This window comes from Miniopterus schreibersii, assembly GCF_964146895.1.
Source record: "Miniopterus schreibersii genome assembly, chromosome: 9".
In the NCBI taxonomy this organism is placed as follows: Eukaryota; Metazoa; Chordata; class Mammalia; order Chiroptera; family Miniopteridae; genus Miniopterus; species Miniopterus schreibersii.
In genome coordinates, this window is record NC_138118.1 from 21,797,765 (window position 1) to 21,813,274 (window position 15,510).

At 40.9% G+C, this 15,510-nt stretch overlaps 1 protein-coding gene across 1 annotated transcript in view; it reads left to right on the forward strand.

The window, feature by feature from the left end:
• Positions 1-8,833: 8,833 nt before the first annotated feature.
• Positions 8,834-15,510, forward strand: part of AASS (aminoadipate-semialdehyde synthase) — a gene marked incomplete at its 5' end in the record, with an annotated part of 62,393 nt that continues 55,716 nt past the window's right edge. Inside the window, one exon of the mRNA XM_081146747.1 lies at positions 8,834-8,928. The remainder of the gene's footprint in view (positions 8,929-15,510) is intronic.

Consider the following 15,510-nt stretch of genomic DNA (forward strand, 5'->3'; position numbering starts at 1 on the left):
TCTTTGGGAGAATTTGGTAGGCAAGTAGGCAGAATGAGAGAATCAGCGTTTCTAGGTGTCAGGGCTTCAGGCACTAGTATTCTTGTCTTTGCTTGGAACTTTGCAAGTGCACAGAAAAGCTTCAATCTGGATGATTCAGTTTCTGAACAGATTATCAAACAGTGGTTCATTTATTTCACACATATGTTTGTTCATCTACTCAGCAAATATTTACTGAGTCCTTTCTATATTGTAGGCCCCAACTTGAACACCAAGGATATTTAAGTGTTCATGGGGTTCACAATCTCAGGATATAAAGACGTGTAGGAATATAATTGTAGTAAATGGTTAGTAAACATCTTATCTGGATATATTCTGCATGTACCTCAAAGTACATGTGCATGGAATTTAATTCATTATCTTCTAAAATACACATCTCCTCCTCCACTCTCCATTCCATGAATAGCACGGCTATGACATTGTCTCAAGGAAACGTGATGTGACTCTTTTTTAACTAAGGCACTGGTTTAACCCTTCATCCAATGGAGTTGATCATTCTTCTTTTTTAAAAAAGTCTATTTTGTATATCTTTATTAGAGTGTTTTTCTTACTTGTGATTCTGATGCACAGCCAAAGATCAGATGTAAATTCACCCTAAACAGAGGTCGTAATGGTCCTTAGATAACAAAGTCATCTGTATATCATGTGTGTGCTTGTGTGTGAGAGAAAAGAGTCTTAGTATTTTAGCTAGGTGAGTGAGTGAGTGAGTGAGTGTGTGTGTGTGTGTGTGTGTGTGTGTGTGTGTGAAGGGGAAGAATATTAGTATCTCTAGCTAAGTGAATATATGTATTAGAAGCCTGGTCATCCTTGTTGGTGATGTTAAAGATATAGTGTGGCTAGTTGTTCAACCAGGGGTATTCAGGATGATATTATTTGCTAAGCTTCTTCATTGTTACTAGCACTTTTTGTTTTTAGGGACTGACTCATGCTAATTGAACTCAAAAGAGATTGAGAAGCCAAAATGTCATTTTATTATTCATCTGTGATAACAAATACATGTCACTGCTTGACAGTGCATTCTTTCCTCTACAGGGAAGTCTCTATTACAGCTGGATGCAACCCTCTCTACAGAAGTAGATGTAGCATAAAGTAAAAAGGCTTCAGCTTTGGCTCCTTACTTTCATGAGTCCTGTGAGTGCTGAGAGTGGCTGGGAGCTATGGGGTGTTTTAGGTAGAGAGGAGAAACCAGAACTGCGGCCAGAAAGTTTTTTATGTAAGCATTTTTGGTAAATTTCCTAAGAGATCTCATAAAAATGGGACCTGAATTTTTGAGTATCTAATAATTCACAGTGAATTCTTTTTTTAGTATAAATATTTATTTTTGTACTTAATTTTAAATTTACAATTTCGCCTTTTTTTTTTTAAATTAAAGAAGGCTCATCTGGTAGTATTTCAGCCCTCCTGACCCCCCAAATCTGGATCTGCCCCTTTGTCTTTAATGGAGGGATATAGACAATCTGCTGGCATGGCCAGAGGAACCCTCTTTTATGGACAAGATTCTATTTACCTGTTTTTAGATTTCCATGCCTCTCACAACTCTTCTGTTACATATCATTGCTTCAGACAGAAAAGAAAAAATTAAGTTACATTTTACATCACTGTATCCCATAGAGGTCTTTTTGAGAAGACCATGGAGACTCCTGAAGGAGATCTGGGAAGCTCCTGAGTACCTTCAGAGATTAATTTAAAAACATTTCTAAAAGTGGCCACTCTTCTCTCCATTTTGTTGCCGTTCATATGTTTCATTTGAGGGTGACACTTTTTGGACTTTTTTTCTCAAATTCTAGGAGCTATGGTGCCCAATATACCATGTATAATAATAAAAATGAGGCTGTTTTCAAGTAGTTTTTACCAATTCTCTGATATGCTTTTTGTCAGCTTACCTGAGGGAGCGTGAGTTACAGAAGATTTGTCAGGGATGAAATGATTAAAAACAAGTTTGTTTCCACTCCTTTCTCTTCACATTTTTAAAAAGTGAAATGCTCTTGCTAAATGGGCCTGTAGAAATTGTAGGTATAAGGCTGTTTCTCCAAAATCCATAGGCATAGCTCTTTTGAAAGTAGAATCAAATTAGAATCAAACAGCTTCAGTGTCATTGTATTTCATATTGATTTCAGAGCTCACAGTGAAGCTGTAGTGCAGCTTCAATTTCTCTCGATATTCAGAGCAAAAAATCTTTTGAAGATTGATTTAGAGTAGTGATCTTGACTTCAAATTTCTTACTATGCAGTAATTGTACTTTTCCACTCCCTCTGTTCATTGTGTGATTAATTTTGTTTTGCACCCTCGGACAAAACAAAACAGTGATATATGGTAATCACCCAACACTGGAGGGCAACTGGAGTTTTTGGTGATTTAAGGCTGTATCAGTTTCCTAGGGTTGCCATAAAAAAGTACCACAAAGTGGCTAAGTATGAGAAAAATTTATTGTTGCACAGTCCTGGAGCTCATTAGTCCAATATGAAGATGTTGGCTGGGCCATGCTCCCTCTGTAGGCTCGAGGGAGAATCCTACCATGCTCAGTCAAGTTCCTGGTGGTTTCTGGGTTTCCGTGGCTCGTGGCAGCATAACTTCAATTCTGCTTCAGTTTTCACAAGGCCTTCTTCTCGGTGCTTCTGTGTCCTTTTCTGTCTCTTATAAATACATTTTCAATGGATTCAGAGCCCACCTGAGTCCAGTATGATCTCATCTTGATGCTTACCTTAATTATATCTGCAAAGGTTCTATTTTGAAATAAGGTCACATTCTGAGGTTCTGGGCGGGCATGAATTTTGGAGGACATTATTCAACCCACTTCAAAGGCCACTGAACTTCATTAGGTGCTAGGGACACAGTTCCTTTCCTGCCTGGGAAATGGTATTTCATGGCTGTGAGCTCAGCAGATAACCCATCCGTGCTTCTGCCAGCCAGGTGCTTTTGCAGCAGCCAGGAAGCTGAGAAGAAGCTGAGCATGTAAACAGGCAAGGGTCACCGCTGCTCAAGAGAGGTGGGAAGCAAAAGTTGTTTGTAACTGTGAAAGTCTTCTTCAACCTAATTTCCTTCTTAAAATTCAACAGAGGTGTTCTAAGATTTGGGTGTTTTCACAAAACCTTTAATTTCTTTGCTCTTTGCGAAACATTTATGTTTTCTGTTCTCCAGGGCGGCTCAGTCTCCTTGTTTCCCTTGCTCCAGATTCAAACACAATGAGTCAGCTTTGCCTTAATCCTCCTACTATCTGTTTCTCACCTTCCACTTCATTCTTTATCTTTTTTTTTTCTCCACTCTCTCTCATTTCATTCCTTTTTTATTCCCGTGTTTCATCTGTGTCCAAATCTATTACTTTCACACAACATGGGTCCCTAGGCCCCAGGGCAGGCAGTAGACACTGGTGGATTCCAAAGAAACACAGCTCACGTCTCTGTCTCCTGGGAGTCTGTACGCTGGTGTGGTCTTTGTCTTGACACATCTTTGTCATTTTAGGCATTTAGCTTTAGGGAAGTGTTTATTTAAACTATATTTACAAAATAGCTAACAAATATTTGGAGTTCACTCATGTATATAGGCTCATGAAGTACTCTCGGTATTTATTAAATTCTGTTCTTTAGGCTTTTTGCCCTTGTTTTGTTTTATGGGTTTGGAGTTGTTCAGTAATAATAAATGATAAAGACAGAAAGGTTTGCCCCTATCATGGACAGTGTCAACACTAAACCATCCAGTGGGAACATCCTCCTTTGATGTTCTTTTCCTGTTCCTTTCAAATTCTATTCCATTTGTTTCTGAGGAGCTGAACAGATAGCAATCATGAGAGTCATTTCACTGTGAGGGATAGTTTATCTTATTTTCTGTTCTTGCTGTGACCTTGCCTATGCTGTGCTTATTTTTCCTGGTTGCTACTTCTTATTACTGCAAAAAACAATTTTTATATTCTTTTATCCTTCCTCTCTCTATAGTGAGACAACTACTGTGCATGATTGGTTTCATTCAGCACCTGATCCAGGCTGGGACTAGAAAAAGAAACTATCCAGTGTCCTTACCTCCTAAACCTGGACTGTTAGTTGTCTCCAGCTCAATTACACTTACAATTACTCCAGAAAAGTTACACTTGTGTTTCATTCTTGTTTTATTACTTTCTCCCTCCTGTCTCCAATCTTTTCTCAGTTTTTCAAGACATTTTTTTTTTTTTTTTTTTGAGATTTTCATTCAAGAGAAGCTGAGAGGAGGAGCACTGGATTTTTTCCATTTAATTATATTTATCTTGTCAGTGAAATAAATTACAAAATTTGCATTTCTCAAATTTCTTTATATTATAGCATATAACTCTGACCCAATATATAAAATACAGAGATGTGTAACTGAAAATTTCTAAGTCTTGGCAGACTTATCACAGTAACTAAGCAGGAGATGAGGGGCAGTAAACTTGCTCCATGAGTTATGCCCTGCATGTGGAACTAACTCTCCAGGGATGCCATGGACCCTTGGGGACTTTGTAAAAAATTAGAAACCAACAAAGATTTGTTGTAGGTGGTGGAATGGCACTGGGTGTTAAGCCTGTGGGGTCAGACCAGACCTGAGTTCAGCTACCTTGGTACTTAAGTTCTGGCTATGAAAGAATTCAGAGTCAAGACTCAAACTATAAGAGAACATTTATTGTTAAAATCACAGACATAGAAGAAGTAATTCCTAGAAGAAACTGGCTTAGGAAATAGGTTATAGAGGTAAAGGAAGGGCCCTTGGAGCTTAGAAGTGAGGAAGGTAAAGGTGAGGCACCTGGGGGAAGGGAAAGGCAAGGAAATGCTCCCTGGAGGGAAAGTGCTCTGGGTCCTTCATTCTAAGGGTTTTAAGGGTGGAGATTTTAGGGGAGTCCCCAGGAGATCTCAATAGAATATTCAGCAGCTTTCCAGGTGTGTCCTTTCAGGGTCTAGGTATCCATTGATTGATTGGTTGGCTCCAGGACAGGGAGTCATTATCCAATGCAGCTGGTCCTGAGGTCAGCCATGGCATTTCTTGTCTGGTTTTGCTGCTTTTCTGGGCCTGGAGCTGAAATACAACTGAGATGTTATCTCTAAGGAGAAAAGGTCAGGGGTCCAAACCATATGACCAGGGTTATTCTGTGAAAGGAAAGGTCACCCTGGGGGTGAGGTCCCATTCTACAATTGCTCTTTGCTAGGCACCTGGGGCTTTCCACCCTGGTGACCTTCTGTACCTGGTCTATTGTCCTTGCTCTACTCTTGTCTAACTGCCTAGGACAGATTGACCCTGAAAATGTCAAGGGACTTGGAATTTTCTTAGATTTTTTTCAGAAAGACTCTCTAAGTATTGCTAATGGTAGAGGAGATGAACCAGTAATTACTTTGCTTCTTTCACCTAAGAGTTGGGGGGAGGGCATCACCCCAGGACATCGCTATCTCTACCCAGAACCTATTATTAGGAATTACAATTTATTTATGGGTGGTTCCTGCTCTTGCCTTACCTAATCAGTTTCTTAAATTCCTTGAAAGTAAAGAAAGTGTGCTTCATTTCCAAGTGAATTTGAGTTTTAGGCAACACAGTAATTATAATTTAGAAACTTTTCTTTCACAAACTACTTCTTATTTTACATAACATTTGACTTTGAACTTTCCTGGCTATGAGAAACTTATATTTTTAATAAGAAGAATAATTTTATTAGGGTGGGCAGATTATAGGTGATATCACTAAAAATTGCTGTTCATGTAAGAAATATGAAGTCTTGAAAAATCAGTAGAACAAACTTAGGAGCACTCCACATTCCTTCCTCCTCCTCTATACATCCGCCTATTTCCTCTTTATGTTCATTTTCTCTTAAAGGCACTTAAGAATGAGAGTAGGTTCTGAATACAATGACAGAGGAGGGGAAGATGAGACAGAATAAAACAGTAAGGCACAATAATAGCTCACATGTATTAAGAATAAGTTCTCTTTTTGAGAACTTAATCTTCTGTCTCCCACTTGCCCAGAATCAACTTTCCAATCTTAGGAGTGTTGACCTAGCACCCCATATAGATAGGAGTCTCCCATACGTAAGGCATCTGAGATGACTGTGGGAGCTGACCTGGCATGTGTACAAGCCTTGTTCTTTCTCTCATCCACTGTCCCTTTTCATTGTGAAGACATTTGAGAACTATATTTGCAACAAATGTCACTATGATGGAAAATGTTAAAATCCCCCATTTTAAGGAACAGAGTTTCTCAAGTGCATGTTTTGCAAAATTCTTGAACACCACAGCATATGACACAGTAGTTTGGAATTCAGAGAGGAGCGATTTTGGGCCAGGCTAATGTTTCATCAGGGTGACAGCAGGTCAGAGGTGCATGGGATTTCAAAGTGAGAGAGAAGCTCACTGTGCCTCACAGCCCCTTTCTCAGCTTTGTCCATTCAGGAGTGCAGTTTTGATAGTTTTCCCATGAGTTCCAACCATTTGCAGAGTAATTCACAGTGTTCAATCATATGACTCATTAATCTCAACAAGCATTCGCTCAACACCTTTTGTGCTGGATTATCTCCTTTGAGCCCTCTAGCACTTCTGCCCCCTTTTGTACCTGCTCTTCCCTTTGTGGACTGCACCAACCCTTTGGCTTTCCTTGTGTCCAATTTGTAGAATGTACTAGCAGGAGATAGGAGGGCAGGAGAATGAAGTAGGGTTATTTATTTCCTAGCTCAATGGTCTTCACACTATGACCATTATTGCATATCTGGTCTGCAGTTTGTTTTTATAAATAAAGTTTTATTGGACAACTATGCTTATTTATGGGTGACTTTGCACTCCCATGGCAGAATTGGATAATTGTGACAGAGACCCCTTAAAGCCTGCAAAGTCTAAAATATTTATTTTCTGGCTCTTTACAGAAAAAGTTTGTTGACCCCTGCTGTAGGTAGCTCCCTCTCTGGGTGGACTTATTGATTCCTTAGGCAGCTCCATTCCTGATTGATTCAGAAGTCAACTCTGTCAGGTGGCACTCCCTATAGCTTCAGCTACACCATAGCTAGAGCTTCTTCTGAATTCTAGTGGCCATCCCTTCCTCGGGCCTGGTTAAGGTCTACAGGTAGTTCTCATTGTTGCTAGTCACAGGGTGCATCACTGTCTTTGCTGCCCTCCTTTATCCTGTGCACATTTATGCCCTTTCTGTCTCCAGTTGGATTGTGCCACCCGTTTCCTTCTGAGACCCCGACTTACCTAGGATGTGCCACATGCATAGTATTGTGCTAGAAGCGGTAGGAAGAAGAAAAAAAAAAAAAGAGCAAGGCCGAGTATATATACCTGCTTTTATTAAGGATTTTATGATGACAGGTAAGGGATGGAAATAAGATAAATATAAATGACTATTATTATTTACTGTAGTAAGTACAAGAGAGACAGATATGTAAGAGAGAAGGGAGAGATCATATCTGATTGAAATATTCAGGGAAGTCTTCATTGAAGTCGTGTTTGAACTGAACCCTAAAGGATTGGTTAGTTTCAGAGAGCTGGACATTTTTTTAAAGGAGAATTACAGGTAAGTGGACAACGTGAGAAAAATAAATAATAACCAGTTTCTGTAGATAGACACTTGGCAGAACACTTTGGACATCATTTCATTTTACCCTCATAATGACCTCATGAAGCAAACATTGTGTGAAGGACTTTGGGCAATGTTCTAGGAATAGTGAAAAGCCCAGAAGCTTTTTGCTCAGGCCAATGAGATGATCAGAGTTGCGTGCTTGAAGGAATATAGTCTAGGTAGTGTGCAAAGGGGTTTGAAGGACAGTGACAGTAGAGGGATTTGAAAGGACAGAGTCAACACCATGGTGAAGGCTGTCAGGCCAGAGGAAGAACTGAAGCAAACTTGATGTTTCAAGCCTGGGTAGGTGGTGATTAGAAAGTTGGTTATATCAAGAACAAAGCTGGGAAACACAGCAAGAGAGAAGGCACTAGAGGAGTGATTAGGAATATAAGTTTAGATATGTGAAGCTAAAGATACAGAGGAAAATTCCAACTTCCAGAAAAGATTCTAATTTACTCTGTAATTAGAGGTGTGAGTGGAGTTTATATAAATATTCTAGGCTCTAGATTATTGACATGAAAGCTTAATAGTTTTAACACCTCTGGGTGTTATGAGAAAAGTATGAGAAAAGTGTAAGTGTTGGAGAAAGTTATAAAATAGGAGGGAAGATTACCTTCTGGTCGTTGACTCCCTGGGAGGACCACAGATGGGCTTCGGGCATTCCTCAGCCTCTACTGCTGAGGCTAGTTTTATGAAATGCATTTTCCCTGTCCCTCTACAGCCACTTAGGGCTTTTAGAGAACATTGGACTTTGTCAGATACACATGATTCGTATTACTCATTGGATACAGATATGCTAATTTTTCGGTCTGTTTGTTGGACTCTAAAACTGTTCTAAGAACTGTCACCTGCCTTCATAGGCTTGCTGTGGGACTGAAAATGCTTTGGAAAGTGCACATTGCTAGACAAACGCGATGTGCATAGCTCACAACTTTCTTCCAGGGAATACGCGCATCTCTTTAGTGTGTGTGGCCCAGACTATTTTCGCTCTTCTCCGTCCCCGCCTGTCCTCTGCTGTGGACAGTCGTGAACTTGGTCAGTCGCCGCCCCGCGAGGACGGGATGCCCTGGCTGAGGGCGCAGGTCAGCGCTCCGAGGGGCGGAGGGTTTTCGGGGAGGAGCGGGGGCCGGGCATGACCTAGCACCTGGCAGCGCCGCTGATTGGCGGAGGAGAAGGTTGTTCCCTCAGGGCGGCCGCTGATTGGCTGCGCGGGGAGGAGGCGTGCCGTCCCCCGAAGTTGAGCAAACACCTCCTCCTCCCAGCCCGCATCCCAATTTCTGCCGGGACTTCGGGGCCTACCCGCGGGACCGAGCTGGGAGGCGGCGGGAAGCGGTCAGCGCCGGGGACGAGGTGAGGCGCGGTGCGGGGGCTGAGCGGGGCGCGGGCTCCTCCGACCAGGTGCGCGGGACGCCAGCGGGACGGGGCGGGCTGGGAGCCGAGGGGCTCTGCCTCCCGCTCCCCGCGCCCCCGCCGCCCGCAGACCCCGACTCCCCGACGCCCCTGCCCCGCTGGGGAGAGCGCGAGGACAGCGGTTTAACCGAGCCCGGGAGGGCAGCTGGCGCTGGTCCGAAATTTCTGAATAAAAAGGGGGAGGGATGCAATTCAGATTTTTTTTTTTTTTTTTTTTGGCGGGGGAAGGGGTGCGGCTGTTGAGGAGTGAAAGGCTGGTGTTGAAGCTGCAGAGCAAACGCTCTGTTAATTCCTGCACCGCGCGCTTATTTAGACTGGCTGGCTGCCGGGCTGGCTGATGGAGATTGTGGGGGCAGCCCTCACCCCGCCGCTTTCTTTCCTTGCCGTTGTTTCCCACTTGGCCTTTCCAGCTCCGGCCTGCTCGGCCAGACTGATCACATACTTCTCACCCTGTCCGTCTTGGGCTGGCCCTGACGTGGAGCACCCCTGCCCCTGCCCCCCCCCAGCTGCTGCTCCGCGTTCATGCTCTAACAGATGGGAGGTGGGGGGAAGTTGGACCCTCGGGTCTCAGCGTCTCCTGGACTCCGGAGGCGCTGCCGGGTCTGCGTGGGCCGCGGAGAGCTTGCCCCGCGAGTGGGCGCGGGGAGAAGCAGTTTGTCGCCTGCTCTGCGTGGTCGAACAGGGCTAAAGTGCCCTCACAACTTCCAGAAGAGAGGGGCCTTTCAGACACTGATTTTAAGGGAATGGAAATGAGGTGGAGGCTTGGAGAGAGGGAAGGAGAGAGAGTTCAGTTACCTGAACAAAGATGAGCATTTTTTGATACTGTGGGTCATGAGGTGTTGGAATGTGGAGAAGCTGTAGCTGTGATCACGCCGGTGTCGCTAGCTGCAATCAGGTCGCTGGCCCAGGAAGGGGCTTTCACATCGCTTATTTAAAAAAATCACGGTTAGCACTTTGTGTGGACGTGTTTTTGTCTGTGTGTGTGTGTGTGTGTGTGTGTGTATTTTGATTTTTGTCACCTGTACTCCCCTTCCCCCCTGTCCCCCATAAAGGCTGGAGAACCTAGCCTTCATGACCCCGCAACGTACACCGGTGGCCTTTCTGCAAAGTGAGTTAGGAAGACAGAGGTTTGAACCAACTTTCCTTGTCATTCTCCCATTCTCCAGAAATTCGTATTTGTTATCAGTCTCACTTGTCATTGATGACAGCATCACCAGCACTTTAATTTCACTTATTTACAATTGAAAATTTCCCCCCTAACTAATCCTTTATTGAAGCCTTAGCAAATCTTGGGTCGGGATTTTGGAAGTGGTCTTTCACATGTAAGCAGTGTCCATTTAACAAAAAACTTTTCATTTTTGCAAATATTCTTTATTATTATTTTTTCATAGAAATAACACTATAAACAGGGGCAAGTTTCCTTGGTGAAGTCACAACAAATTCCTGAAATTCATGGAATCACAGAAACACTGCATTTTGAATGGGAAATAACCAGTAATATTATTACCATATTAATATCAGGTGCCATCATTTAAGATGCATTCCTTTTTCAGGGATGCTAAAATGTATCAAGTGTGGTGAAATACACTATAAAATGGCAAGTTATTTTTCTTGAACGCCCATATCTAAAGGATGAAGTTGAAAAGAGGGCTTACTGGGCTCTTTTTGATGTAAGACTGGGAGGGAATTGACATGGAGCCACTGTGAAGGCCTTACACAGTGTGATAAAGAAGAAAGGAAGATTGTGTCTTCTGTTGGTGGTGGCGCTGCTGTGCTCATCTTTGAGGAGTGGGCAGGCCTAGAAACTTTGTTTCTTAACATTTACTGAGTGTTTACGGCATGCAAGGCAGTTTCACAACAGACCTGACTCCATTTTGCAGATACAATACAGACAGGTTGTTATACACCAAGGTCACAGAGTAAGTGGAGTTGAGGAGCCCTTCATGGAGTCAATGTTCCTTTGAGGTATGCCCCTCCTGTTGTAAGCTCTGGGCTCCTGGTTCTTGCAGTTAATGCAGGTAACCTAGGTGAATGTCTGCCTCCCATAGTCTTTTTAGTGTTTTTGTTTCCTTGTTTAATATACTTTAGCTGGATCTTCCTGAGTCAGACTGCCTATTTATGTTCTAAAATTCTAATGATTTTGTAATCCATTGCCCAGGCACTAATATGCTAAATAGACTATTAGAGCTGAAAAGGACTTTAGTTGTATATTCTAGTCTGGAAGAGGAAACTGAGGTCAAGAGAAGGAACTCCACAACTAGTTACTAGTTTCAGCTCCCAGGTCTGTATTTTCCAATCATATTATATTGCATTTCATAACATTATTGGTCTATAGGTCTTGGCAGAGAATAGATTTTGTTGTTGTTGTTCTGTTGGATATTATGGCTGGGAGTGGAGGTGGGGAGGGTAGATATGAGTCCCTGTTTGGTGTATCTATTTTGTTTACTCTGCTGCATATAGGTATTTATGCTGTTTATTTAAATTTGTTCATTTATTCATTTTTTTCTTAAAACATTTGAGTTCTCCTATGCACCAGTAACAAGAGATGAATAAAACACAATTTATTTGCTCAAAGCATTTACAGTTGAGCAAAGAGACAGACAAATAAGCAGATAAACATTTTGGATTAGCTTCCAATTCAGAAATAACTTTGTATTCCATCTCAGTGAAACAAAATCTGTGGGCTAGAGACCAGAAGAATCTTGGGTCTCATATCTTTGGATGACTATGCGTAACTCATGGGCTTGAGAATTTAAGAATATTCTTATACCAGATTAATATTAATAGAGTCTGCCCACACAAGTCTACTTGTTTTTTGTTGTGTTTTTAACTTCTGGCTGAGTATAAGGAGTTTAATGTGGAAGCATTAAAGAATGTACCTATGCAACAGGAAGTACAAGTATGGAGGACAGTGTTATTGCATGCCCAAGCCTAGTTCTAGCAAGCCTTGGGGTTGGGAAGTATTTGGATTAGTTCTAGGCCATTATCAGGTGTTTTGTTAATTTGTAACTTTTTGGGATCTCTCCAGGATTATTATGGTCTGGATACCAAATATGTAGTGTGGGCTAAGACTCATGGCCACAGAGCTGCCCTCTTTATCTACAGTGCCAGTGTTTCCTGGGAAACCATGGTTTTAATTTTTATTATTTATTTATTTAAAATATGATTTTTATTGAATTTTTTCCTTTTTAGAGAGAGGGGAAGGGAGAGGGATAGAGAGACAGAAACATTGATGAGAGAGAAACGTCATTGATCAGCTGCCTCCTGCACACCCCCTACTGGGGATTGAGCCCGCAGCTTGGACTTGTGCCCTGACCAGGAAACAAACTGGTGACCTCTTGGTTCCTGGGTCAACGCTCAACTGCTGAACAGCACTGTCAGGGCAGAAAACCATGGTTTTAAAAATACACTTGCAGTTTTTGAATGAACTGGAAGTATAAATCATTTGCATTTCTCATCCATCACCTTATTTTGTTCAGCACAAGGCTACTCCATTCTTAGTGTCAGTATTTACTCAAGATGTGTGCCTGATTAGTACAACAAATAAATGACATTGAGAAATCTCTCTATGTGATTTGATAGTTTTAGTTTGAGTCACTGAATTATGTTCTAGTGGGATTATTTTAAAGATCTAAAGCATAAGGACAAAGAGCACATCTCTGTCTACGGGGGCTAGAGATGGAAGATTTGGACTTAATTTGTTAATAAGGGATTTATAATCCTTTGTACATGTCCCACTGGAAACAGAAATTAGGAGGCCCCTCTTTTTAAAAGTATGTTTTTATTGATTCTTAGAGAGGAAGGGAGAGGGTAAGAGAAAGAGAAACATTGATGAGAGATAAACATTGATTGGCTGCCTCTTGTATGCCCCCTACTGGGGATCGAGCCTGCGACCCAGGCATGTGCCCTGACCAGGAATCAAACTAGCAACCTCTTGGTGCATGGGTGGATGCTCAACACCGCTGAGCAGCACTGGCTAAGCAGGAAGTCCTTTTTGTACTTAAGTTCTTGTATTTGCTTACAAATTTTTCTGGTTTAGGTAGGTGGTTTGTGAATTTAAAAAGTTTTCTGGTTAGGTTGATGTTATGGAAAGGATTGAAGAGACTTCAATGAACTGGAAGTATAAATCATTTGCATTTCTCATCCATCACCTTATTTTGTTCAACTCAAGGCTACTCCATTAAAGGATTTTTGAATATTAGATAAAAGAATAAAAAACTCCAAAAGCTCTATGTAGACCTTAGTTCCAAAAGCTCTATGTAGACCTACCACTCTCACTCATGAAAACCAGCATAAATCAAATATGTTGTTTTATGGCATAAGTAACAGATAAATGTAACCTAACCCAGTTATATTTAAAAGATGCCTACTGCCCAGCTGGTGTGGCTCAGTGGTTGATCATCGACCTATGATCTAGGAGGACACGATTCGATTTTGGTCAGGGCACATGCCTGTGTTGCGGGCTCCATCCCCAGTAGGGGATGTACAGGAGGCAGCCGATCAGTGACTCTCTCATCATTGCTGTTTCTATCTCTCCTTCCCCCTCCCTTCCTCTCTCTGAAATCAATAAAGATATATTTAAAATTAAAATAAAATATAAAATAAATTATGCTTACCAGAACAGTAGACTGTTTTTATTGTTATTCATTCATAGAGGCTCAGAAAATGATTTTTATAAAACATGGAAAATTCCTTATTGTTATGGGGCTCACTACCTTTATTTGTATCATCAGGTTTTAGATTATCTTCTCTCAGGCTCATTCTGACTCTAATATTCAGTTAGAATCAGTAATTGATAATTCACCATCAGATTAAAAAAAAATTCTTTTAAATTGATTTTAGAGAGAGGACAGGAAAGAGAGACAGAGAGAGAGGGAGATATCGATGGGCTGCCTCCCACATGTGCCCTGGCCAGGGATCGAACCCACCACCTTTTGGTGTATGGGTGGACACTCCAACCAACTGAGCCACACTGTCCAGGGCTCATCATCAGATTTTGATGGGGGCCACTTAATTAGATGGAATTGTCCCATCCTGCTCTTGTTGGATCCCATGAAAATGAGCAGAAATTTGATTTCTGCTTCTTTACCTAACATTATGCTATGCACACCTTAAGTACCCACCAGATTTTTCTGAATTGAAGAAATAAATCAAAACACCTCTTTGCCTGGCTGGCGTGGCTCAGCAGTTGAGCATCAACCTATGATCCAGGAGAGCGTGGTTCGAATCCTGGTCAGGTCACATGCCTGGCTTGCGGGCTTGATCCCCAGTAGGGGGCGTGCAGGAGGCAGGTGATCAATGACTCTCTCATCATTGACATTTCTATCTCTCTCTCTTCCTCTCTTTTTCCTCTCCTGAAATCAATAAAAGACATATTTAAAAAACAACAACAATAACAGCTCTTCTATAATCAATGGGCAAAAGCTAATTCCATCAAGAAAGTTTTGGGCTTTTATTATATTTTTATTTAAATATTCAAAAATATTCCTGCTAAAAACAAATGACTAGCTACTACAATATTAATATATGTAATTGTACAAAGACCAGTCTGCTCGTCATTTGAAAGGATCTTCCCAAATACATATCAGGTCCTCTGCATGTGAACATGGCTTTTCCTCAAGTAGAATCATTTATAAATGCACGTCACAGAATTTTTTTGTTTCCTGCATGTGATTTAGGGTGATGATATACTCAACCACCATAGTTTATTTCATGATCGCCGAAGGAAAATTGTGGGATATGTGTGGAGTACCAAACGCAAACGCTATTTATCATCTATCATCTATCTACCATCTATCTATCTATTATCTATCTATCTATCATCTATCTATCTATCTATCTATCTATCTATCTATCTATCTATCTATCTATCTATCTATCTATCTATCATCTATCTATCTATCATCTAATCTATCATCATCTATCATCTATCTATCATCTATCATCATCTATCATCTATCTATCATCTATCTATCATCTATCTATCTATATCATCTATCACCTATCTATATCTATCACCTATCTATCTCTATCTATCATCTATCATCTATCTATCTATCTATCTATCTATCTATCTATCTATCTATCTATCTATCTATCTATCTATCATCTATCTATCTATCTATCATCTATCTATCTATCTATCATCTATCATCTATCTATCTATCTATCATCTATCTATCTATCTATCTATCATCTATCTATCTATCATCTATCTATCTATCATCTATCTATCTATCTATCTATCATCTATCTATCTATCTATCTATCTATCATCTATCATCTATCTATCATCTATCTATCATCTATCTATCTATCATCATCTATCTATCTATATCTATCTGTCATCTATCTATTATCTATCTATCTATCTATCATCTATCTATCTATCTATCTATCTATCTATCTATCTATCTATCTATCTATCTAATCATCTATCTATCTATCTATCATCATCTATCTATCTATCATCTATCTATCTATCTATCATCTATCTATCTATCTATATCTATCTATCTATCT